The following is a 27624-nucleotide window of genomic DNA, read 5'->3' on the forward strand; positions in this document are numbered from 1 at the left end:
ATCAACCTAATAAAACACGAAATAACAAAAAGAAAATAAAATAGATATGATTAAATAACATTGGGTTGCCTCCCAACAAGCGCTTCTTTAATGTCAATAGCTTGACAGTGAGCTCTCATGGAGCCTCACAGATAATCAGAGCAAGGTTGGAACCTCCCAACACCAAACTTAGAGTTTGAATGTGGGGGTTCAACACCAAACTTAGAGTTTGATTGTGGCCTCCCAACACCAAACTTAGAGTTTGACTGTGGGGGCTCTGGTTAACTCTTCAGTGAGAGAAGCTTTTCATGCTTCCTCTCCATGGTTACAGAAGGAGATCCTTGAATTTTAAACACAAGGTTGTCTTCATTCAGTTGAAGGACCAACTCTCCTCTGTCCACATCAATCAGAACTCTTGCTGTGGCTAGAAAGGGTTTTCCAAGGATGATGGATTCATCCTCTTCCTTCCTAGTGTCTAGGATTATGAAATCAGTAGGGATGTAAAGGCCTTCAACCTTTACTAACACGTCCTCTACTTGTCCATAAGCCTGTTTTCTTGAGTTGTCTGCCATCTCTAATGAGATTCTAGTAGCTTGCACCTCAAAAATCCCTAGTTTCTCCATTACAGATAGTGGCATTAAGTTTATTCCTGACCCTAGGTCACACAGAGCCTTCTCAAAGGTCATGGTGCCTATGGTATAGGGTATTAAGAATTTGTCAGGATCCTATTTCTTTTGAGGTAATTTCTGCCTATCCAATGCATTTAGTTTATTGGTGAGCAAAGGAGGTTCATCTTACCAAGTCTCATTACCAAATAGTTTGGCATTCAGCTTTATGATTGCACCAAGGTATTTAGCAACTTACTCTTCAGTAATGTCTTCATCCTCTTCAGAGGAAGAATTCTCATCAGAGCTCATGAAGGGCAGAAGGAGGTTCAATAGAATCTCTATGGTCTCTAATTGAGCCTCAGATTCCTTTGGTTCCTCGAAGGAAAACTCCTTATTGGTCACTGAGCGTCCTAGGAGGTCTTCCTCACTAGGATTCATGTTCTCCTCCTCCCTTGTTGGTTCGGCCATGATGGTCAAATCAATGGCCTTGCACTCTCTCTTTGGATTTTCTTCGTATTGGTTGGGAGAGTACTAGGAGAAGTTTCAGTGACCCTTTTACTCAGCTGGTCCATTTGTGCCTTCAGATTTCTAATGGAGGACCTTGTTTCATTCATGAAACTTACAGTTAGATAGATCAGAGACTATATTTGCTAAGCTAGATGGTTTTGCTCAGAATTCTCTGTCTGTTGCTGAGTGGATGATAGAAAAGGTTTGCTATTGCTAAACCTGTTTCTTCCACCATTATTAAAGCCTTGTTGAGGCTTTTGTTGATCCTTCCATGAGAAATTTGGATGATTTCTCCATGAGGAATTATAGGTGTTTCCATAGGGTTCACCCATGTAATTCACCTCTGCTATTGCAGGGTTCTCAGGATCATAAGCTTCTTCTTCAGAAGATGCCTCTTTAGTACTGTTGGATGATTCCTTCAATCCATTCAGACTCTGAGAGATCATATTGACTTGCTGAGTCAATATTTTATTCTGAGCCAAGATGGTATTCAGAGTATCAATTTCAAGAACTCCCTTCCTTTGAGGTGTCCCATTATTCATAGGATTCCTTTCAGAAGTGTACATGAACTGGTTATTTGCAACCATGTCAATGAGTTCTTAAGCTTCTGCAAGCGTTTTCTTTAGGTGAATGGATCCACCTGTAGAATGGTCCAGTGACATCTTAGATAGTTCAGACAGACCATCATAGAATATATCCAAGATGGTCCATTCTGAAAGCATGTCAGAAGAACACTTTTTGGTCAGTTCCTTGTATCTCTCCCAAGCTTCATAGAGGGATTCGCCTTCCTTCTGTCTGAAGGTTTGAACATCCACTCTAAGCTTGCTAAGCTTTTGAGGAGGAAAGAACTTTGCTAAGAAATCTGTGACCAGCTTATCCCAAGAGTTCAGGCTGTCTTTAGGTTGAGAGTCCAACCATATTCTAGCTCTGTCTCTCACAGCAAACGGGAAAAGCATAAGCTTGTAGACCTCGGGATCAACCCCATTGGTCTTAACAGTATCACAGATTTGCAAGAATTCAGTTAAAAACTGAAAAGGATCTTCTGATGGAAGTCCATAAAACTTGCAATTCTGTTGCATCAGAGAAACTAATTGAGGTTTCAGCTCAAAATTGTTTGCTCCAATGGTAGGGATGGAGATGCTTCTTCCATGTAAATTGGAATTTGGTGCAGTAAAGTCACCAAGCATCTTCCTTGCATTGTTATTATTTTCGGCCATGTCTCCTTCTTTTTCAAAAATTTCTGTCAGATTTTTTCCAGAGAGTTGTGCTTTAGCTTCCCTTATCTTCCTCTTTAAAGTACTTTCAGGTTTAGGATCAGCTTCAACAAGAATGTTCTTGTCCTTGTTCCTGCTCATATGAAAAAGAAGAGAACAGAAAATATAGAATCCTCTATGTCACAGGATAGAGATTCCTTTATGTGAGCAGAAGAAGATATGAATAGAAGAAGGAGAATCCAAACATAAGGGTGAGGAGTAGGTTCGAATTCTTAGATGAAGAGGAGTGTTAGTAAATAAATAAATAAATAGAAGGAGGTGAGGGAGAAGAATTTTCAAAAATTAGATAAAATAAAATAAAAGTATTTTTGTTTTTAAATTAGAATTAAAATAAAAAATTTGAAAATTAAGAACGGAACAATTAAATTAAATTAAATTAAATTTAAAATAATTAGTTAATTCAAAAAGGAATTTTGAAAAATATGAAGGTGATTTTCAAAAATTAGAGATAGAATTAGTTAGGTAGTTTTGAAAAAAGATATGATTGAAATAGTAAACTTTTAAAATCAAACAAAAAGTTAAGTGATTAATTGAAAAAGATTTGAAAATCAAATTTTGAAAAGATAGGAAGTTAGAGAAGAAGTTAGAAAAGATTTTGAAATTGATTTTGAAAAAGATGTGATTGACATTGAAGAAGATATAATTGAAAAAGATTTGAAAAAGAAATTTAAAAAAAAAAGATTTTGATTTTGAAAATTAAAGTTGATTACTTGACTAGCAACAAACAAAAAGATATGATTTAAGCTTTAAAGATTGAATCTTTCTTAATAGGCAAGTAACAAACTTAAAATTTTTGTATCAATCACATTAATTGTTAGTAAATATTTTGAAATTATAGAACAAAATAAGAAAAATATTTTGAAAATCAATCATAAAGTTTTCGAAAATATGAAAAAAAATGAAAAAGATTTGATTTTTGAAAAAGAGTTGAAAAGATAGAATTTTTAAATTGAAAATTTGATTTGACTCATAAGAAACAACTAAATTTTAAAAAGTTTTGAAAAAGTCAACTAAAATTTTCGGAAATTTATGAGAGAAAAAGGGAAAGATATTTTTTTTATTTTTGAATTTTTAATGATGAGAGAGAAAAACATCAAAAAGACTCAATGCATGAAAATTTTGAATTAAAACAAAGGAAAGATGCAAGAACACTATGAATGTCAAGATGAACACCAAGAACACTTTGAAGATCAAGATGAACATCAAGACTTATTTTTGAAAATTTTTTAATAAAAGAAAACATGCAAGACACCAAACTAAGAAATTTTTAATATTTAGACACTAAGAATTCAAGAATGCATAGGAAAAACAAGAAAAGACACAAAACAAGAAATTTTAAAGATCAAACAAGAAGACTTATCAAGAAGAACTTGAAGATCATGAAGAACATCATGCATGAATTTTCGAAAAATTTTTAAGAAAAATAAAAGAATGCAATTGGCACCAAACTTAAAAATTGACACTAGACTCAAACAAGAAACATAAAATTTTTGGTTTTTATGATTTTATAATTTTTTTTGGATTTTTCAAAAATTATTTTGGAAAAACAAAAAAGAAGAAATTTTTTTTTTCGAAAACAAAAGTAAAAATAATAAAAACAAAAAGCTTAAAATTAAAATAAAATTTACCTAATCTGAGCAACAAGATGAACCGTCAGTTGTCCAAACTCGAACAATCCCCGGCAACGGCGCCAAAAACTTGGTGCGCAGAAATCGTGACTGTTCCATTCCTTGGTAACGGTGCTAAAAACTCAATATGCACATTCATAATCTTAGTTCTTTGTCACAACTTCGCACAACTAACCAGCAAGTGCACTGGGTCGTCCAAGTAATAAACCTTACGTGAGTAAGGGTCGATCCCACGGAGATTGTCGGCTTGAAGCAAGCTATGGTCATCTTGCAAATCTCAGTCAGGCGGATTGAATTGATTATGGAGATTTAATAATTAAAAGATAAATAAAATATAAAATAAAGATAGTGATACTTATGTAATTCATTGGTGAGAATTTTAGATAAGCATATAGAGATGCGTTCGTTCCTCCTGAATCTCTGCTTTCTTGTTGTCTTCATCCAATCATTCATACTCCTTTCTATGGCAAGCTGTATGTTAGGCATCACCGTTGTCAATGGCTACATCCTGTCCTCTCAGTGAAAATGGTCCAATGCGCTGTCACTACATGGCTAATCATCTGTCGGTTCTCGATCATGCTGGAATAGGATCCATTGATCCTTTTGCGTCTGTCACTACGCCCAGCACTCGCGAGTTTGAAGCTCGTCGCAGCCATCCCTTCCCAGATCCTACTCAGAATACCACAGACAAGGTTTAGACTTTCTGGATCTCAAGAATGGCCGTCCATGGATTCTAACTTATACCACGAAGATTCTGATTAAGGAATCCCAGAGATACTCATTCAATTTAAGGTAGAACGGAAGTGGTTGTCAGGCACGCGTTCATAGGTTGGGAATGATGATGACTGTCACGATCATCACACTCATATTGAGGTGCGAATGAATATCTTAGAATCGGAATAAGCTTGAATTGAATAGAAAAACAATAGTACTTTGTATTAATTCATGAGGAACAGCAGAGCTCCACACCTTAATCTATGGTGTGTAGAAACTCTACCGTTGAAAATACATAAGTGATGAAGGTTCAGGCATGGCCGAATGGCCAGCCCCCAAACGTGATCCAAGGATCAAAGGATAATCCAAAGATGAACAAAAGATTAACAAAAGATGTCTAATACAATAGTAAAAGGTCCTATTTATATCAGACTAGTTACTAGGGTTTACAGAAATGAGTAAATGATGCAGAAATCCACTTCCGGGGCCCACTTAGTGTGTGCTTAGGCTGAGCATTGAGCTTTACACGTGTAGAGGCTTCTCTTGGAGTTGAACGCCAGTTTGTAACCTGTTTCTAGCGTTTAACTCCACTTTGCAACCTGTTTCTGGCGTTTAACTCCAGAATGCAGCATGGAACTGGCGTTGAACGCCAGTTTGCGTTGTCTAAACTCGGGCAAAGTATGGACTATTATATATTGCTGGAAAGCCATGGATGTCAAATTTCTAACGCAATTGAGAGCGCGCCATTTGGAGTTCTGTAACTCCAGAAAATCCACTTTGAGTGCAGGGAGGTCAGAATCCAGCAGCATCTGCAGTCCTTCTTCAACCTCTGAATTTGATTTTTGCTCAAGTCCCTCAATTTCAGCCAAAAATACCTGAAATCATAGAAAAACACAAAAACTCATAGTAAAGTCTACAAATGTGATTTTTATTTAAAAACTAATAAAAATGTACTAAAAACTAACTAAATTATACTGAAAACTATGTAAAAACAATGCCAAAAAGCGTATAAATTATCCGCTCATCAAATAGATAGAGCTTATTGGAAGTCTAAGCATTAGTGGTAGTTTCAAGATGATTTCAAGCACAAGCCACCATGACACAGGGCTCACCAAATGTCCAACTTAAGGACTTTAACTAAAAGTGCTAGGTAGGAGACAACCCACCATGGTATGATCGTCCCTTTTTCTTTCTTAGTTTTATTTTATTTTATTTTTCCCAGTATTCATTCATATTTTTTGCATATTCATTCTGCATTCTGCATTATGCACATATAAGAAAAAGGGGCAAACCACACATGCGCATAGGCCACGCGTGGGCGTTGAAACAAATTGGGTTCTCCCATCCAACGAATAGAAAGTTGTGATGGAATCGTGCGGCTGGTATGCTAGAGGCACAACTCGAGCCAAGCGTATGCGTCAAATTCATTTTTAGCACACCACGCATGGGCGTGCGCGACGTGCACGCGTCGCTAGTATAATCTTGCCCCAATCAATCTGCACAGAGAGTTGCGCGAAAATGACGCTGGAATTGTGCGTTTAGCACAATTTCGGCCGACGTGTGTGCGTGCTTCACGCGTACGCGTCATCTTCATTTATCTCTTCTCATGCGTTCGCATCTATGACGCGTACGAATCGATGCACTTTTCTCTCATCCACGCTGGTGCACGAAATTTTGATCTCTAGCAACGGCGCCAAAAATTCAGTACGCACGTTCTTAATTTCAAATTCTTTTTCATTTACAACTTCGATACAACTAACCAGCAAGTGCACTGGGTTGTCCAAGTAATAAACCTTAGGTGAGTAAGGGTCGATCCCACGGAGATTGTCGGTATGAAGCAAGCTATGGTCATCTTGCTAATCTCAGTCAGGTGGATATTAAATGGTTATGGAGTTTTCGAATGATAATAATAAATAAATAGAAAATAAAGATAGAGATACTTATGTAATTCATTGGTGAGAATTTAAGATAAGCGTATAGAGATGTTTTCGTTCCTCTGAACCTCTGCTTTCCTGCTGCCTTCATCCAATCAATCCTACTCCTTTCCATGGCAAGCTTTTTGTAGGGCATCACCGTTGTCAATGGCTATATCCCATCCTCTGGGTGAAAAAGGTCCAAATGCTCTGTCACGGCACGGCTAATCATCTGTCGGTTCTCGATCATACTAGAATAGGATTTACTATCCTTTTGCGTCTGTCACTACGCCCATCACTCGCGAGTTTGAAGCGCGTCACAGCCAACCCTTCCCAGATCCTACTCGGAATACCACAGCAAGGTTTAGACTTTCCGGATCTCAGGAATGGCCATCCATGGGTTCTAACTTATACCATGAAGATTCTAATATCTCGGACTCGGTCCCCTGTATTAGATATCTAAGAGATATTCATTCTAGCTTGTTTGCATGTAGAACGGAAGTGTTTGTCAGGCACGCGTTCATAAGTGAGAATGATGATGAGCGTCACATAATCATCACATTCATCATGTTCTTGGGTGCGAATGGATATCTTAGAAGCGGAATAAGTTGAATTGAATAGAAAAACAGTAGTACTTTGTATTAATTCATGAGGAATAGCAGAGCTCCACATCTCAATCTATGGTGTGTAGAAACTCTACCGTTTGAAAATACATAAGTGATGAAGGTTCAGGCATGGCCGAGAGGCCAGCCCTCACAAAATTCTAAGATAGCATAAAACTGATCAAAGATCTGATCCGCAGATCTAAATACAATAGTAAAAAGTCCTATTTATACTAAACTAGTTACTAGGGTTTACAGAAATGAGTAAATGATGCAGAAATCCACTTTCGGGGCCCACTTGGTGTGTGCTTGGGCTGAGCATTGAGCTTTACACGTGTAGAGGTCTTTCTTGGAGTTGAACGCCAGTTTGTAACCTGTTTCTGGCGTTTAACTCCACTTTGCAACCTGTTTCTGGCGTTTGACTCCAGAATGCAGCATAGAACTGGCGTTCAACGCCAGTTTACGTCTTCTATCCTTAATCAAAGTATGGACTATTATATATTTTTGGAAAGCCCTTGATGTCTACTTTCCAACGCAATTGAGTGCATGCTATTTTGAGTTCTGTAGCTCCAGAAAATCCACTTTGAGTGCAAGGAGGTCAGAATCCAACAACATCTGCAGTCCTTCTTCAACCTCTGAATCTGATTTTTGCTCAAGTCCCTCAATTTCAGCCAGAAAATACCTGAAATCACAAAAAAACACACAAACTCATAGTAAAGTCCAGAAATATGAATTTAGCATAAAAACTAATAAAAACACCCCTAAAAGTAACTAGATCCTACTAAAAATATACTAAAAATAATGCCAAAAAGCGTATAAATTATCCGCTCATCACAACACCAAACTTAAATTGTTTCTTGTCCCCAAGCAACTGAAAATCAAATAGGATAAAAAGAAGAGAATATACTATAAATTCCAGACTATCAATTAAACTTAGCTCCAATCAGATGAGCGGGACTTGTAGCTTTTTGCCTCTTGAATAGTTTTGGCATTTCACTTTATCCATTGAAGTTCAGAATAATTGGCATCATTAGGAACTTAGAATTCAGATAGTGTTATTGATTCTCCTAGTTCAGTATGTTGATTCTTGAACACAGTTACTTTATGAGTCTTGGTCGTGGCCCTAAGCACTTTGTTTTCCAGTATTACCACTGGATACATAAATGCCACAGACACATAACTGGGTGAACCTTTTCAGATTGTGACTCAGCTTTGCTAGAATCCCCAATTAGAGGTGTCCAGGGTTCTTAAGCACACTCTTATTTTTGCTTTGGACCTTGACTTTAACCGCTCAGTCTCAAGTTTTCACTTGACACCTTCACGCCACAAGCACATGGTTAGGGACAGCTTGGTTTAGCCGCTTAGACCAGGATTTTATTCCTTTAGGCCCTCCTATCCACTGATGCTCAAAGCCTTGGATCCTTTTTATTTACCCTTACCTTTTGGTTTTAAGGGCTACTGGCTTTTTCTGCTTGCTTTTTCTTTTTCTTTTTCTTTTTTTTTTTGCAAGCTTTGTATTCACTGCTTTTTCATGCTTCAAGAATCATTTTTATGATTTTTCAGATTATTAAATAACATGTCTCCTGTTCATCATTCTTTCAAGAGCCAACATATTTAACATTCATAAACAACAACTTCAAAAGACATATGCACTGTTCAAGCATTCATTCAGAAAACAAAAAGTATTGTCACCACATCAAAATAATTAAACTAGTTTCAAGGATGAATTCAAAACCATGTACTTTTTGTTCTTTTGTAATTAAAACATTTTTCATTCAAGAGAGGTGATGGATTCATATTCACTACTTTAAGGCATAGACACTTAAATACTAATGATCCTGTAATAAGACACAAATATAGATAAACATTTAACATAAAAACAAAAAAACAGAAAATTTAAGAACAAGGAATGAGTCCACCTTAGTGATGGTGGCGTTTTCTTCTTGAGGAACCAATGATGTCATTGAGTTCTTCTATGTCTCTTCCTTGTCCTTGTTGCTCCTCCCTCATTGCTCTTTGATCTTCTCTAATTTCATGGAGGATGATGGAGTGCTCTTGATGTTCCACCCTTAGTTGTCCCATGTTGGAACTTAATTCTCCTAGGGAGGTGTTGATTTTTTCCCAAAAATTCTATGGAGGAAAGTGCATCCCTTGAGGCATCTCAGGGATTTCTTGGTGATGAGCTTCTTCATGCGTCTCTTGAGATCTATGAATAGGCCCTCTTGTTTGCTCCATCCTTTTCTTAGTGATGGGCTTGTCCTCATCAATGAGGATATCTCCTTCTATGTCAATCCCAGCCGAATTGCATAGATGGGAAATGAGGTGAGGGAAGGCCAACCTTGCCATAGTGGAAGACTTGTCAGCCACCTTGTAGAGTTCTTGAGGTATAATCTCATGAACTTCCACTTCCTCCCCAATCATGATACTATGGATCATGATGGCCCGGTCTATAGTAACTTCAGACCGGTTGCTAGTGAGAATGATTGAGCGTTGAATGAACTCCAACCATCCTCTAGCTACAGGCTTAAGGTCCAATCTTCTCAGTTGAACCGGTTTGCCTTTTGAGTCAATCTTCCATTGAGCTCCTTCCACACATATGTCCATGAGGACTTAGTCCAACCTTTGATCAAAGTTGACTCTTCTTGTGTAGGGGCGTGCGTTTTCTTCCATCATTGGCAAGATGAACGCCAGCCTTACATTTTTCGGACTAAAATCTAAGTATTTCTCCTGAACCATGGTAAGCCAATGCTTTGGATTCGGGTTCACACTTTGATCATGGTTCCTAGTGATCCATGCGTTTGCATAGAACTCTTGAACCATTAGGATTCTGACTTGTTGAATGGGGTTGGTTAGAACTTCCCAACCTCTTCTTTGGATCTCATGTCGGATCTCCGGATACTCATTTTTCTTGAGTTTGAAAGGGACCTCGGGGATCACCTTCTTCTTGGCCACAACATCATATAAGTGGTCTTGATGGGCTTTGGATATGAATCTTTCCATCTTCTATGACTCGAGGTGGAAGCTTTTGTCTTCCCTTTCCCTTTTCTAAAGGTTTTTCCGGTCTTAGGTGCCATCAATGGTAATAGAAAAAACAAAAAGCATATGCTTTTACCACACCAAACTTAGAATATTTCTCGCCCTCGAGCAAGAGAAGAAAGAAAAGAAGAAGGAGAAGAGAAAATATGGAGGAGAGTGAGGGGGAGGTGTATTCGGCCAAGGTATAGAAGATAGGGTTGTGTTGTATGAAAATGAAGGAGGGATGGAGGGGTTTATATAGTGAGGGGGGAGGGAGTAGGTTCGGCTATAGTGGGTGGGTTTGGGTGGGAAAGTGATTTTGAATTTTGAAGGTAGGTGGGGTTTGTGGGGAAGAGTGGATGGATGTGAGTGGTGGTAGGTGGTAATAGGGAAGAGAGATTGAGGTGATTGGTAAAGGGTTTTGGGGAATGGTGTTTATTGGGAAGAGAGGATGAATGAGAAGAGGGGAGAATATGAATGGAGGTAGGTGGGGATCCTGTGGGGTCCACAAATCCTGAAGTGATCCTGTGGGGTCCACATGTCTTGAGGTGTCAAGGATTTACATCCCTGCACCAATTAGGCATGCAAAATGCCTTTGCATACATTTCTGGCGTTTAAACGCCGAAGTGATGCTTGTTCTGGGCGTTCAACGCCCATGTGCAGCATGTTTTTGGCGTTGAACGCCAGCTTCATGGTTGTTTCTGGCGTTCAGCGCCAGCTCTTCTCAAGGTGTATTCCTGGCGTTTAAACGCCAGGATGTTGCTTGTTTCTGGCGTTCAACGCCAGATCCATGCTCTGTTCTGGCGTTGAACGCCAGTCAGATGCTCCTTACTGGCGTTTAAACGCCAGTAAGTCCTTCCTCCAGGTTGTGATTTTTCTTCTGCTGTTTTTGATTCTGTTTTTAATTTTTGTATTTATTTTGTGACTCCACATGATCATAAACCTAATAAAATATAAAAGAACAATAAAAATAAAAGGAGAACTAAATAAATAAAAATTGGGTTGCCTCCCAACAAGCGCTTCTTTAATGTCAACAGCTTGACAGTGGGCTCTCACAGAGCCACACAGGTGATCAGGTCAATTTTATAGACTCCCAACACCAAACTTAGAGTTTGGATGTGGGGATTCAACACCAAACTTAGAGTTTGGCTGGGGCCTCCCAACACCAAACTTAGAGTTTGATTTTGGGGGCTTTGTTTGACTTTGCATTGAGAGAATCTTTTTAAGCTTCCTCTCCATTGTTACAGAAGGATAGCCTTGGACCTTAAACACAAGGTAGTCTCCCTTCAATTAAAGGACTAATTCTCCTCTGTTAACATCTATCACAGCTCCTGCTGTGGCTAGGAAAGATCTTCCAAGGATGATGGATTCATCCTCATCCTTCCCAGTGTCTAGGATTATGAAATCAGCAGGGAGGTAAAGGCCTTCAACCTTTACTAGCACGTCCTCTACTTGTCCATAAGCCTGTTTTCTTGAGTTGTCTGCCATTTATAATGAGATTCTGGCAGCTTGCACCTCAAAGATTCCTAGTTTCTCCATTACAGAGAGTGGCATGAGGTTTATCCCTAACCCAAGGTCACACAGAGCCTTCTCAAAGGTCATGGTGCCTATGGTACAAGGTATTAAGAACTTTCCAGGATCCTGTTTCTTCTGAGGCAATGTTAGTTGATCCAGATCACTTAGTTCATTGACGAGCAAGGGAGGTTCATCTTCCCAAGTCTCATTACCAAATAATTTGGAATATAGCTTCATGATTGCACCAAGGTACTTGGCAACTTGCTCTTCAGTAACATCCTCATTCTCTTCAGAAGAAGAATATTCATCAGAGCTTATGAATGGCATAAGGAGGTTTAATGGGATCTCTATGGTCTCCATATGAGCCTCAGAGTCCTTTGGTTCCTCAAAGGAAAATTCCTTGTTGATCACTGGACGTCCCAGGAGGTCTTCCTTACTGGGATTCACGTCCTCTTCCTCTTTTATGGGTTCGGCCATGATTGTTATATCAATGGCCTTGCACTCTCTCTTTGGATTCTCTTCTGTATTGCTTGGGAGAGTACTAGGGGGTGTTTTAGTGATTTTCTTACTCAGCTGGCCCACTTGTGCCTCCATATTTCTTATGGAGGACCTTGTTTCACTCCTGAAACTTAGAGTGGCCTTGGACAGATCAGAGACTAAGTTTGCTAAATTAGAGGTATTTTATTCAGAGTTCTCTGTCTGTTGCTGAGAAGATGATGGAAAAGGCTTGCTATTGCTGAGCCTGTTTCTTCCACCATTATTAAAGCCTTGTTGAGGCTTTTGTTCATCCTTCCATGAGAAATTTGGATGATTTCTCCATGATGAATTATAGGTGTTTCCATAAGGTTCACCCATGTAATTTACCTCTGCTATTGCAGGGTTATCAGGATCATAAGCTTCTTCTTCAGAAGATGCCTCTTTAGTACTGTTGGATGCATTTTTCCATCCATTCAGACTTTGAGAAATCATGTTGACTTGCTGAGTCAACATTTTATTCTGAGCCAATATGGCATTCAGAGTATCAATTTCAAGAACTCCCTTCTTCTGAGGCGTCCCATTATTCACGGAATTTCTCTCAGAAGTATACATGAATTGATTATTTGCAACCATGTCAATAAGTTCTTGAGCTTCTGCAGGCATTTTCTTTAGGTGAATGGATCCACCTGCAGAATGGTCCAGTGACATCTTGGAGAACTCAGACAGACCATAATAGAATATATCCAGAATGGTCCATTCTGAAAGCATGTTAGGAGGACACCTTTTAGTCATCTGCTTGTATCTTTCCCAAGCTTCATAGAGGGATTCACCATCTTTTTGCTTGAAGGTCTGAGCATCTACTCTAAGCTTGCTCAGCTTTTGAGGAGGAAAGAACTTAGCCAAGAAGGCCGTGACCAGCTTATCCCAAGAGTTCAGGCTATCTTTAGGTTGTGAGTCCAACCATGTTCTAGCTCTGTCTCTTAGAGCAAAAGGGAAAAGCATGAGCCTGTAGACTTCAGGATCTATTCCATTAGTCTTAACAGTCTCACAGATCTGCAGGAACTCAGTTAAAAACTAATAGGGATCTTCTGATGGAAGTCCATGGAATTTGCAGTTCTGTTGCATTAGAGCAACTAATTGAGGTTTCAACTCAAAATTGTTTCCTCCAATGGTGGGGATTGAGATGCTTCTTCCATCAAACTTGGAGGTAGGTTTAGTATAATCACCAAGCATCCTCCTTGCATTATTGTTGTTAGGTGCGTCTGCCATCTCCTTTTCTTGTTCGAAAATTTCAGTAAGGTTGTCTCTGGATTATTGTAATTTAGCTTCTCTTAGTTTTCTCTTCAGAGTCCTTTCAGGTTCTGGATCAGCTTCAACAAGAATGCCCTTTTCCTTGTTCCTGCTCATATGAAAGAGAAGAGAATAAGAAAAGAAGAGAAATCCTCTATGTTACAGTAAAGAGGTTCCTTATTGTTAGTAGAAGAAGAAAGGGAATTAGAGTGAAGAAGAATGGATAATCCAAACACAAGGGTGAGGATAAGAGCAGAGATATGAGATGAAGAGAAGTGTTAGTAAGTAATTAAATAAATAGAAGGAGATGAGAGAGAGAAGTTTTCGAAAATAATTTTTGAAAAGGAGTTGATGATTTTTGAAAATTAAAGGGGAAATAAAATTAAAATTAAAATTTAAAATAATTAATTAATTAAAAAGAATTTTTCAAAAAGAGGGAGGTATTTTCGAAAATTAGAGAGGGAAGAGTAGTTAGGTGGTTTTGAAAAAGATAAGAAACAAACAAAAAATCAATTAGTTAGTTGAAAAAGATTTGAAAATCAATTTTGAAAAGATAAAAAGATAAGAAGTTAGAGAAGATATTTTAAAACTAAATTTTTGAAAAAGATAAGATTTAAAAAGATATGATAGAAAGATATGATTAAAATTAGTTTTGAAGAAGATTTGAATTTTAAAATCAAAATTAATGACTTGGCTAACAAGTAATCACAAGATATAATTCTAGAACTTAAAGTTTGAATCTTTCTTAACAAGAAAGTAACAAACTTGAAATTTTTGGATCAAAACATTAATTGTTGATAATATTTTCGAAAATTATGAGATAAAATTAAGAAAAAGATTTTTGAAAAATATTTTTAAAATTTTTGAAAATAAATAAGAAAAATGAAAAAGATTTTGAAAAAGACAAGATTTTTAAATTGAAAATTTGATATGACTCATAGGAAACAACTAGATTTTAAAATTTTTTGAAAAAGTCAATCCAACTTTTCGAAATTTATGAGATAAAAAGGGAAAGATAAATTTTTTTATTTTTGAATTTTTAATGAAGAAAGAGAAAAACATCAAAAAGACTCAATGCATGAAAATTTTGGATCTAAACCAATGATGCATGCAAGAACACTATGAATGTCAAGATGAACACCAAGAACACTTTGAAGATCATGATGAACATCAAGAACATATTTTTGAAAAAATTTTTGATGCAAAGAAGACATGTAAAACACCAAACTTAGAAATCTTTAATGCTTGGACTCTAACAAACGAAAAATGCATATGAAAAACAAGAAAAGACACAAAACAAGAAAATATGAAGATCAAACAAGAAAGTTCATCAAGAACAACTTGAAGATCATGAAGAATGCAATGCATGAATTTTCGAAAAATACATAAATTTTTAGAAAAATGCAATTGACACCAAACTAAAAAATTGACTCAAGACTCAAACAGACAACATAAAATATTTTGATTTTTACGATTTTATTATTTTTTTTTTTGGATTTTTGTATATTTTTTCGAAAACATATAGGAAAAAGGAAGTAATGAATTCAAAGTCCTCAATCAAGATTCCAGGAATCATACCAGGTTAGTCTAAAGCTTGATGGCCAGCCAAGATTCAACATACCATTTTGAAACATTAGAATTCATTCTTAAAAATTTAGAATGATTTTCGAAAACAAAAGGAATAATTTTTGAAATATTTTTGAAAACATTTTGAAAGGAAAATTACCTAATCTGAGCAACAAGATGAACCGTCAGTTGTCCAAACTCGAACAATCCCCAGCAACGGCGCCAAAAACTTGGTGCACGAAATTGTGATCTCTAGCAACGGCGCCAAAAACTCAGTACGCACATTCTTAATTTCAAATTCTTTCTCATTCACAACTTCGATACAACTAACCAGCAAGTGCACTGGGTCATCCAAGTAATAAATCTTACGTGAGTAAGGGTAGATCCCACGGAGATTGTCAGTATGAAGCAAGCTATGCTCATCTTGCTAATCTCAGTCAGGTGGATATTAAATGGTTATGGAGTTATCGAATAATAATAATAATAAATAAATAGAAAATAAAGATAGAGATACTTATGTAATTCATTGGTGAGAATTTCAGATAAGCGTATAGAGATGTTTTCGTTCCTCTGAACCTCTGCTTTCCTGCTGTCTTCATCCAATCAATCCTACTCTTTTCCATGGCAAGCTTTATGTAGGGCATCACCGTTGTCAACGGCTACATCCCATCCTCTCAGTGAAAAAGGTCCAAATGCTATGTCACGGCACGGCTAATCATCTGTCGGTTCTCGATCATACTGGAATAGGATTTACTATCCTTTTGCGTCTGTCACTACGCCCAGCACTCGCGAGTTTGAAGTGTGTCACAGCCATCCCTTCCCAGATCCTACTCGGAATACCACAGACAAGGTTTAGACTTTTCGGATCTCAGGAATGGCCATCCATGGGTTCTAACTTATACCACGAAGATTCTAATATCTCGGACTCGGTCCCCTGTATTAGATATCTAAGAGATATTCATTCTAGCTTGTTTGCATGTAGAACGGAAGTGTTTGTCAGGCACGCGTTCATAAATGAGAATGATGATGAGCGTCACATAATCATCACATTCATCATGTTCTTGGGTGCGAATGGATATCTTAGAAGCGGAATAAGTTGAATTGAATAGAAAAACAGTAGTACTTTGTATTAATTCATGAGGAACAGCAGAGCTCCACACCTTAATCTATGGTGTGTAGAAACTCTACCATTTGAAAATACATAAGTGATGAAGGTTCAGGCATGGCCGAGAGGCCAGCCCTTACAAAAGTCTAAGATAGCATAAAACTTATCAAAGATCTGATCCTCAGATCTAAATACAATAGTAAAAAGTCCTATTTATACTAAACTAGTTACTAGGGTTTACAGAAATGAGTAAATGATGCAGAAATCCACTTCTGGGGCCCACTTGGTGTGTGCTTGGGCTGAGCATTGAGCTTTACACATGTAGAGGTCTTTCTTGGAGTTGAACGCCAGTTTGTAACCTGTTTCTGGCGTTTAACTCCACTTTGCAACCTATTTCTGGCGTTTGACTCCAGAATGTAGCATGGAACTGGCGTTCAATGCCAGTTTATATCGTCTATCCTTAATCAAAGTATGGACTATTATATATTGCTGGAAAGCCCTGGATGTCTACCTTCCAACGCAATTGAGAGCGCGCTATTTGAATTTCTATAGCTCCATAAAATCCACTTTGAGTGTAGGGAGGTCAGAATCCAACAGCATCTGCAGTCCTTCTTCAACCTCTGAATCTGATTTTTGCTCAAGTCCCTGAATTTCAGCCAGAAAATACTTGAAATCACAGAAAAACACACAAACTCATAGTAAAGTCTAGAAATGTGAATTTAGCATAAAAACTAATAAAAACATCCCTAAAAGTAACTAGATCCTACTAAAAATATACTAAAAACAATGCCAAAAAGCGTATAAATTATCCGCTCATCACACGCTCAGGCGTGACCCACGCGTACGCGTGGATTAAAATTTTATTAACCCTCACGCGAAGCACCCCTCTTCACTCACGTAACCCTACCCCTCTCACCCCAACGTCCCTTTCTCTCCCTCTCTTCCCTCCATTGCACCATCCACCACTCAACACCATCACCCTCACACCGTTGCCCAGTCCGGCAACCCCGAACCACCGTCGATACTGCCGATCATCCCACTCCCTCCTTTCTTCTTCTTCCTCTTCTCTATCCTCTCTTCCCGCATTCACCAAGCACCACCGTCGACACCACCGCACCGCTGTGCCGCCGCCACCTCGACGCTGGTAGCACTTTGCACCACCCCTCCCTCCCCTTCCTCTTCCAATTTTATTTCTATTTGACCCAAGTTCCCTTGTCTTCCTTTGCTTTCCTTTTCTTACTTTATCACCCCGTTTAGATAATTCTATTAGCTTTGTTTAATTTCTTCGTGGTTTAGTTAGATTAGAAATGCATGTTATTAGTTGATTTAGGTGGTTAGGTAGCTAGGATGTGGTTAGTGGATTTAGGTCTGATAAGTGATATATTCCTACTATCTGAATTGGATGATCCTAAAACTGCTTTTGATGTTACTGATATGTTATTTGACTGTTGTTTGATGTTGTTTTACTTAATGCTGTAATTTCACAAGAGTTGCAACTGTTACTGTTGATTGAAATTGTTGCTCTTGTCTGAGTTCCTATGACATGATGATTGCTGCTTTTTTCTGAACTGCTTTGGATCCATATGAACTGAGTTTTTGCTGCTTGTTTTAATTCGGAAACGCCCAATTTACTGCCAGGATGCTGCCGAAATTGTGAATTGAATTTGGTACTGTTTTTACCTTGGTACACTTTATTTTGATCGAGTTCAATTCATAATTCATCCGGTCAACATCTCCGTCTTTCTTTTGGTTCCCTCTCGTGTGCATTTGTCATTGATGGAATCAAAGAACTAATAGACGAAATTCTGTGTCAATTAGAACCTTGTTGACCAATGAATTCGGAACCTCTTCTATGTTTGAATTGTTCAAGTTAGGTTACAACTCTTGTTGAATTCTTGTTGCGTTTTCATCTTCATTGTTAATTCAGTAGAGCTTAATTCTTTGAATCAATATTCCATATTAATGATTGATTACTGAATTTAATAAAGGAAGGCTGACTGCATATCTTCATTTTGAATAATTTTTGCTGCATTAGTGCCATGGTTCAGCCATTCTTTTGTTCATTGATCAAGGAAAGCATGCTTCCTGTGCTTAATTGGTTTTGGAATCATTGCTTATTGCTATTTTATTGGCTCATTTGCTTATTCCCTGTGAATTTATATATGGTTTTGGTGCTTTTAACTGTTAATGAATTCATAGGAAATCCAAATTGTTTGATTGACTTTGGGATATAGCCAGCTGTTTTGTTTTGCTTGAATTGTTATATGGTTCTGTTTTACCTGACAAATATTGAACTTCATATGAGTTTTACTTGAATTGTTGCTTTGCTACTATTTATTTACTCCGGGAACGCTCACATTACTACCGGAATGCTGCCCAAATTTTTCTGAAAACTGTTTTACTCAACTTCCACTCATGAATTGACTTTAGTACTTTTGAATTGTGATTTATTTGTCTTAAACCAAAGCCAATTCATGGGATGATGGGTTTGCATTTCCACCTTTTTGGTTCCCTTTCTACTTGAAATGCATTATTGATGATGTTATTCTTCTTGATGCTTCTTTCATTACATGTTTTATCATCAATGATTTGCATTGTATGCTTGAATGTGAGCTTGCTTGTTCTTCAATCTTTTGAACTTCATTTAGTTAGGAACTACATTACCATGCCACTACTTCTAACCCACTTTTCTAACTCTTGACTTCCCTGACTTTATAACTTTTTTTTTTAGTTTTACACTAACTCTTTTAGGTTCCTTTTAAGGCATGATAATTGTTGTTGCTCAACAAACAAGCTTCTCACTATTGTTATAGGAATTCTTGGTTTTTATTCTGAATATTCTCTGAATTCTATTTTCTTGCATTCCAAGAGTTCATTTCTTTAAGTTAAATCCTAAGTGTGTCTCTATCTCCTTTTGTTTCTAGCTTCCTATCTGCTTGCTTCTTACTTACTTTTCTTGTCTCTCTGCTATAGTTGATAATCTGTATCCTATCAACTCTATTTTTCAGGATGTCTGATAGGAAAGGAAAAGGCAAGGCTACGGCCAGCTCCGGTAAGAGGAAGAGAGGCCAATCATCCTTTACTCTATCGGATGTTCTATCGGATGAATCCTGGCGTGAGAAGAACTTTACTGATCAAGAAAAAGCTGATCAAATTGTGCCTGCTACTGACCAAGTTAAATTTCCAAATCTTTACTGTGAACTCATGTTTCCAGTCTTTGCAGAGAAATGGCACATCTACTTGGAAAGAACGCTAAAAATACCAACCGAATTAAAGAAGTACACTGAAGATCAGATCAAACAGATAGGTTGGGTATTTCTAGAGAGAGATATGACAGAGGTAAACGTATCCTGGGTCCGTGAGTTCTATTGTAACTATATAAGACGACCCTTGATGCAGTGCAGCATAGGGGAAAGCAAATCTTAGTCACTGAGGAGGCGATAGAGGATATCCTCCACTTCCAGCCTAAACCAGATGATACAGATGGTTATTAGAAGGCTGGGGAGTCTATTAGATTGATGAGTTTTGACTGGAATACTGTCAGGCGTACCATAGCCATTGATCCTAATGTTCCATGGGCTATGGGAAAGTCAAAGTTAACTCCACGGGGTATAAATATTAGCTATCTCAATGATGAGGCTAGGCTGTGTGATGAGCGGATATTTTATACGCTTTTTGGGGTTAATTTCATATAGTTTTTAGTATGTTTTAGTTAGTTTTTAGTTTATTTTCATTAGTTTCTAGGAAAAATTCATATTTCTAGACTTTACTATGAGTTTTTGTGTTTTTCTATAATTTCAGGTATTTTCTGGCTGAAATTGAGGGAGCTGAGCAAAAATCTGATTCAGGCTGAAAAAGGACTGCTGATGCTGTTGGATCCTGACCTCTCTGCACTCGGAATAGAATTTCTGGAGCTACAGGAGTCCAATTGACGCGCTTCTATTTTCGTTGGAAAGTAGACATCCAGGGCTTTCCAGATATATATAATAGTCCATACTTTGCTCAAGGATAGACGACGTAAACTGGTGTTCAACGCTAGTTCCATGTTGTAGTCTGGCGTCCAGCGCCAGAAACACGTTACAAGTTGGAGTTCAACGCCAGAAACAGGTTACAGCCTGGCGTTGAACACCCAAAACAGCCCAGGCACGTGAGAAGCTTTAGTCTCAGCCCCAACACACACCAAGTGGGCCCCAGAAGTGGATTTCTTCACTATCTATCATAGTTTACTCATTTTCTGTAAACCTAGGTTACTAGTTTAGTATAAAAACAACTTTTAGAGATTTAATTTGAATCTCATGACATTTTAGATCTGAACTTTGTACTCTTAAACAGCATGAGTCTCTAAACTCCATTGTTGAGGGTGAGGAGCTCTGCTGTGTCTCGATGAATTAATGCAAGTATTTCTGTTTTCCATTCAAACATGCGTGTTCCTATCTAAGATATTCATTCGCACATCAACATGAATGTGATGAACGTGACAATCATCATCATTCCCCCACGAACGCGTGCCTGACAACCACTTTTGTTCCACCGTAGAATGAATGAATATCTCTTGGATCTCTTAATCAGAATCTTCGTGGTATAAGCTAGATTGATGGCAGCATTCAAGAGAATCCGGAAAGTCTAAACCTTGTCTGTGGTATTCCGAGTAGGATTCAGGGATTGGATGACTGTGACGAGCTTCAAACTCGCGAGTGCTGGGCGTAGTGACAGACGCAAAAGGATAGTAAATCCTATTCCGGTACGATTGAGAACCTGCAGATGATTAGCCGTGCGGTGACAGCGCACCTGGACCCTTTTCACTGAAAGGAAGGATGGTAGCCATTAACAACGGTGATCCACCAACACACAGCCTGCCATAGGAGGACGTGCGTGCATGAACAAGAAGACAGAGGAAAGCAGAATTTCAGAAGACAAAGCATCTCCAAAACTCCAACATATTCTCCATTACTGCATACAAGTATAATTTGTGTTCTGCCCTTTTTACTTTTTTACAATTCAAACTAAAAAAATTAATATTGATATTATATCCTGACTAAGAGTTACGAGATAACCATAGCTTGCTTCAAGCCAACAATCTCTGTGGGATCGACCCTTACTCACGTAAGGGATTACTTGGACGACCCAGTGCACTTGCTGGTTAGTTGTGCGAAGTTGTGAGAGAGTAATGTGAACATTGACATCACAATTTCGTGCACCAAGTTTTTGGCGCCGTTGCCGGGGATTGTTTGAGTTTGAACAACTGACAGTGAATCTTGTTGCTTAGATTGGGAAATTTTTGTCTTTTGGGTCAGAGTCTTTTATTTTCTTTTCAAAATCTTCTTTTTCAAAAATAATTTTTCTATTAAATCTTGTGCCAAACTTTAAGTTTGGTGTTTTCTTATTGATTTTCCTTTGTTTTTCGAAAATTTTAGTTTGGTTTTCTAAAAATTTTAAGTTTGGTGTTCCTTCTTCATGTTCTTGTTGTTCTTGTGAGTCTTCAAGGTGTTCTTGAGTTTTCCCTGTGTCTTGATCTTAAAATTTTTAAGTTTGGTGTTCCTTGGTGTTTTCCCTCCAAAATTTTCGAAAACAAGGAGCATTAGATCTAAAAATTTTAGATCTTGTGTTATTTTATTGTTTTTCTCTTTCCTCATTAAATTCAAAAATATTTTCTCCCTCTATTTTAAAGTAATTTTTCGAAAATCAATTTTAAAATTCAGATTTTTTCTATTTCAAAATTTAAAACCCTTTTCAAAAAAAAAATCATATCTTTTTCAAAACTTCCTAACCACTTTCTCTCTCCTCATTTTTCGAAAATCTTCACTTATTTTTATTTATTTTATTTTAATTTATTTATTTCAAAAATAAAATAAATTAATTAAATAAATAAAAATATTTTTTTCTCTATTTTACATCATCTCCCTTTCTCCATCATGGATCTAAGTGAAAATGAACAGTCCAGAAGGACTCTGGGGTCTTATGCTAACCCCACTACTGCTTCATATGGGAGTAGTATCAGTATACCCTCCATTGGAGTCAGTAGCTTTGAGCTGAATCCTCAGCTCATTGGCATGGTGCAGCAAAGTTGCCAGTATTCCGGTCTTCCACAGGAAGAACCTACAGAGTTTCTGGAACAATTTTTACAGATTGCTGACACAGTACATGATAAGGAAGTGGATCAGGATTTCTACAGATTATTACTGTTCCCATTTGCTATAAAAGGCCAAGCTAATAGGTGGTTAAATAACCAACCTAAGGCTAGCATAAAGACATGGAAACAGCTGATAGAAAAATTCCTGAATCAATACTTTCCTCCAAAACGGATGACACAGCTAAGGCTGGACATCCAAGGTTTTAAACAAGGAGATAATGAATCTCTTTATGATGCCTGGGAGAGATACAGAGAGATGCTAAGAAAATGCCCTTCTGAAATATTTTCAGAGTGGGTTCAGCTAGACATCTTCTATTATGGGCTTGCAGAAAGAGCTTAGATCTCTCTAGATTACTCAGCTGGTGGATCTATCCACATGAGAAAGACAATTGAAGAATCTCAAGAGCTCATTGATACAGTTGCCAGAAATCAGCATCTGTACCTAAACAGTGACCCTTCCATGAAAGAAGAGGCCAAAACAGTAACTGCTGAATTCAGTTCTGTAGAACAAGCTACTGAATTCAATCAGCAATTGGATTTTCTAACACAGTAGTTAGCCGAATTTAAAAATAGACTACAAGAGACAAGGATGGCTAATATAAATATGGAAGAACAATTGAAGCAAACAAAGCAGCAGCTATCAAAACAAATAACAGAAGAATGCCAAACAGTTCAATTAAGAAGTGGGAAAACATTAAATATCCTACCTCAAGGCAGCAGGAAGCCAAGAAATGAGCAAACCACCCAAAATCCATCTGAGGACAGTAAGAGCCCGGGGAAAATTACTTCTGGCGTTAAAACGCCAGAAATTGGGTAGAAGGCTGGCGCTAAACGCCCAGACCATGCTCAGGACTGGCGTTCAACGCCAGAAACAAGCAAGGAACTGGCGTTGAATGCCCAAAAGAAGCACAGTTCTGGCGTTCAGACGCCAGGAACAGATGAGGAGTTGGCGTCTAACGTCACTCCAACTCCTAACTCTGGTACTCAAATGCCAATGAGGGATCAGACACACACAACTGCTGATGACAACCCCTCTAAAAAGGCTTCTTCAACCATTTCTATAGGAAATAAACCTGCAGCAACCAAGGTTGAGGAATATAAAACTAAGATACCTTATCCTCAAAAACTCCGCCAAGAGGAGCAGGATAAGCAATTTGCTCGCTTTGCAGATTATCTCAGGACTCTTGAAATTAAGATTCCGTTTGCAGAGGCACTTGAGCAAATACCTTCTTATGCCAAGTTCATGAAAGAGATCTTAAGTCATAAGAAGGATTGGAGAGAAACTGAAAGAGTTCTCCTCACTGAAGAATGCAGTGCAGTCATTCTGAAAAGCTTTCCTGAAAAGCTTAAAGATCCCGGAAGCTTTCTGATACCATGCATATTAGAGGGTAATTGCACCAAGACAGCCCTATGTGATCTTGGAGCAAGAATCAACCTAATACCTGCATCCACCATCAGAAAGCTTGGTTTAACTGGAGAAGTTAAAACAACCCAGATATGTCTCCAACTTGCTGATGGCTCCATTAAATACCCATCAGGCGTGATTGAGAACATGATTGTCAGGGTTAGGCCATTCGCCTTTCCCACTGACTTTGTTGTGCTGGAAATGGAGGAGCACAAGAGTGCTACTCTTATTCTAGGAAGACCTTTCCTAGCAACTGGACGAACTCTCATTGACGTCCAACAGGGGGAAATAACCCTGAGAGTCAATGAGGATGAGTTTAAGTTGAATGCCGTCAATGCCATGCAGCATCCAGACACACCAAAAGACTGCATGAAAGTTGATCTCATTGACTCTCTAGTGGAGGAGATCAACATGGCTGAGAGTCTCGAATCAGAGCTGGAAAACATTTTTAAAGATGTTCCGCCTGACCTAGAGGATTCAGAGGAATTGAAAGAGCCTCTGAAATTTCCTCAAGGAGAGGAAAAACCTCCTAAAGTCGAGCTCAAACCATTACCACCATCCCTGAAATATGCATTTCTGGGAGAAGGTGATACTTTTCCAGTGATCATAAGCTCTGCTTTAAATCCACAGGAAGAGGATGCACTAATTCAAGTGCTAAGGACACACAAGACAGCTCTTGGGTGGTCCATAAGTGACCTTAAGGGCATAAGCCCAGCGAGATGCATGCATAAAATCCTATTGGAGGATGATGCTAAGCCAGTGGTTCAACCACAGAGGCGGCTAAATCCAGCCATGAAGGAAGTGGTGCAGAATGAGGTCACTAAATTATTTATCCTATTTCTGATAGCCACTGGGTGAGTCCTGTTCAAGTTGTCCCTAAAAAGGGAGGCATGACAGTGGTTCATAATGAAAAAAATGAACTGATTCCTACAAGAACAGTTACAGGGTGGCGCAAGTGTATTGATTACAGAAGGCTCAATACAGCCACCAGAAAGGATCATTTCCCTTTACCATTCATAGACCAGATGCTAGAAAGACTAGCAGGTCATAATTATTACTGCTTTTTGGATGGCTATTCAGGCTACAACCAAATTGCAATAGATCCCCAGGATCAAGAGAAAATAGCATTCACATGTCCATCTGGAGTATTTGCTTACAGAAGGATGCCTTTTGGGCTGTGTAATGCGCCTGCAACCTTTCAGAGATGCATGCTCTCTATTTTCTCTGATATAGTGGAAAAATTTCTGGAAGTCTTCATGGATGACTTCTCAGTATATGGAGACTCATTCAGCTCCTGTCTTGATCACCTGACACTGGTTTTGAAAAGATGCCAAGAGACCAACCTGGTTTTAAACTGGGAAAAATGTCACTTTATGGTGACTAAAAGGATTGTCCTTGGGCATAAAATTTCAAACAAGGGAATAGAGGTGGATCAAGCTAAAATAGAGGTAATTGAAAAATTACCACCACCTGCCAATGTTAAGGCAATCAAAAGCTTTCTGGGGCATGCAGGATTCTATAGGAGGTTTATAAAGGATTTTTCAAAAATTGCAAAACCTCTAAGCAACCTGCTAGTTGCTGACACGCCATTTGTGTTTGACACAGAGTGCCTGCAAGCGTTTAAAACTCTAAAAGCTAAACTGGTCACACCACCAGTTATCTCTGTACCAGACTGGACATTACCATTCGAATTAATGTGTGATGCCAGTGATCACGCCATTGGTGCAGTACTGGGGCAGAGGCATGACAAGCTTCTGCATGTCATTTATTATGCTAGCCGTGTTTTGAATGATGCCCAGAAAAATTACACAACCACAGAAAAAGAATTGCTTGTAGTGGTTTATGCCATTGACAAGTTTAGATCATACTTAGTAGGATCAAAAGTGATTGTGTACACAGATCATGCTGCTCTTAAATATCTACTCACAAAGCAGGATTCAAAACCCAGACTCATAAGATGGGTATTGCTTCTGCAAGAGTTTGATATAGAAATAAGAGACAGAAAAAGGGACAGAGAACCAAGTGGTTGACCATCTGTCTGGATAGAACCAGTGAAAGGGGCGTCCTCCCCCTCTATTGAGATCTCTGAAACCTTTCCGGATGAGCAATTGTTCGCCATTCAGGAATTACCATGGTTTGCAGACATTGCAAACTACAAAGCTGCAAGGTTCATTCCCAAGGAGTACAGCAGGCAACAAAAGAAAAAATTAATTACTGATGCAAAGTACTACTTGTGGGATGAACCCTATCTCTTTAAGAGATGTGCAGACGGCATAATCCGTAGGTGTGTGGCTAAGGAAGAAGCACAAAGGATCTTATGGCATTGCCATGGGTCACAATATGGAGGTCATTTCGGAGGTGAGCGAACACCCACCAAGGTCTTCCAATGTGGTTTCTACTGGCCTACACTTTACAGAGATTCCCGAGAGTTTGTACGTAACTGTGACAGTTTCCAGAGAGCTGGTAATTTGCCTCACAGTTACGCCATGCCTCAACAAGGAATCTTGGAGATTGAGTTGTTTGACGTATGGGGTATTAATTTCATGGGGCCTTTCCCACCATCATACTCAAACACTTATATTCTGGTGGCAGTTGACTATGTATCAAAATGGGTTGAGGCCATTTCCACACCCACCAATGATACTAAAACAGTGTTGAAGTTCCTCCAGAAACATATATTCAGCAGGTTTGGTGTCCCTAGGGTACTAATCAGTGATGGGGGCACTCACTTCTGCAACAAACAGCTTTACTCTGCCATGGTCCGGTATGGGATTCGCCACAAAGTGGTGACTCCATATCATCCACAGACAAATGGGCAAGCTGAAGTTTCTAACAGAGAACTAAAAAGAATCCTGGAACGAACTGTAAGTACCCGTAGAAAGGATTGGGCACGAAGCTTGGATGATGCTTGATGAGCGGATAATTTATACGCTTTTTGGCATTGTTTTTAGTATATTTTTAGTAGAATCTAGTTACTTTTAGGGATGTTTTTAATAGATTTTATGTTAAATTCACATTTCTGGACTTTACTATGAGTTTGTGTGTTTTTTCTGTGATTTCAAGTATTTTCTGGCTGAAATTGAGGGACTTGAGCAAAAATCAGATTCAGAGGTTGAAGAAGGACTGCTGATGCTGTTGGATTTTGACCTCCCTGCACTCAAAGTGGATTTTCTGGAGCTACAGAACTCAAAATGGCGCGCTTCCAATTGCGTTGAAAAGTAGACATCCAGGGCTTTCCAGCAATATATAATAGTCCATACTTTGGCTAAGAATAGATGACGCAAACTGGCGTTCAACGCCAGATATCTGCCCAATTCTGGCGTCCAGCGCCAAAAAAGGATCCAAAACCAGAGTTGAACGCCCAAACTGGCACAAATACTGGCGTTCAACTCCAAGAAGGACCTCTACATGTGTAACACTCAAGCTCAGCCCAAGCACACACCAAGTGGGCCCCGGGAGTGGATTTATGCATCAATTACTTACTTCTGTAAACCCTAGTAGCTAGTTTATTATAAATAGGACATTTCACTATTGTATTTGACATCCTGGATTGTATTTTGACCCTGTGATCACGTTTTGGGGGCTGGCCATCTCGGCCATGCCTGAACCTTTCACTTATGTATTTTTAACGGTAGAGTTTCTACACTCCATAAATTAAGGTGTGGAGCTCTGCTGTTCCTCAAAGATTAATACAAAGTACTACTGTTTTCTATTCAATTCATCTTATTTCACTTCTAAGATATCCATTCGCACCCAAGAACGTGATGAAGTTGATGATTATGTGTGACGCTCATCACCATTCTCCCCTATGAACACGTGCCTGACAAACACTTCCGTTCTACATGAAATAAGCTAGAATGAATATCTCTTAGATCTCCTAACCAGAATCTTCATGG

General features: G+C 38.5%; 2 non-coding genes across 2 annotated transcripts; both read left to right on the forward strand.

Annotated features, from left to right (window-relative positions):
* The first annotated feature begins 1810 nt into the window (after positions 1-1810).
* LOC148568132 (small nucleolar RNA R71) lies at positions 1811-1918 on the forward strand. Its single transcript, XR_015882090.1, has one exon. It is a non-coding gene; the product is annotated as a small nucleolar RNA R71 (small nucleolar RNA).
* Positions 1919-12994: 11076 nt separating this feature from the next.
* LOC148568133 (small nucleolar RNA R71) lies at positions 12995-13102 on the forward strand. The gene has a single exon (XR_015882342.1). It is a non-coding gene; the product is annotated as a small nucleolar RNA R71 (small nucleolar RNA).
* The last annotated feature ends 14522 nt before the right edge of the window (positions 13103-27624 follow it).

Source organism: Arachis ipaensis, chromosome B4, assembly GCF_059453495.1.
Source record: "Arachis ipaensis isolate K30076 ecotype BB chromosome B4, ASM5945349v1, whole genome shotgun sequence".
Lineage (NCBI taxonomy): Eukaryota > Viridiplantae > Streptophyta > Magnoliopsida > Fabales > Fabaceae > Arachis > Arachis ipaensis.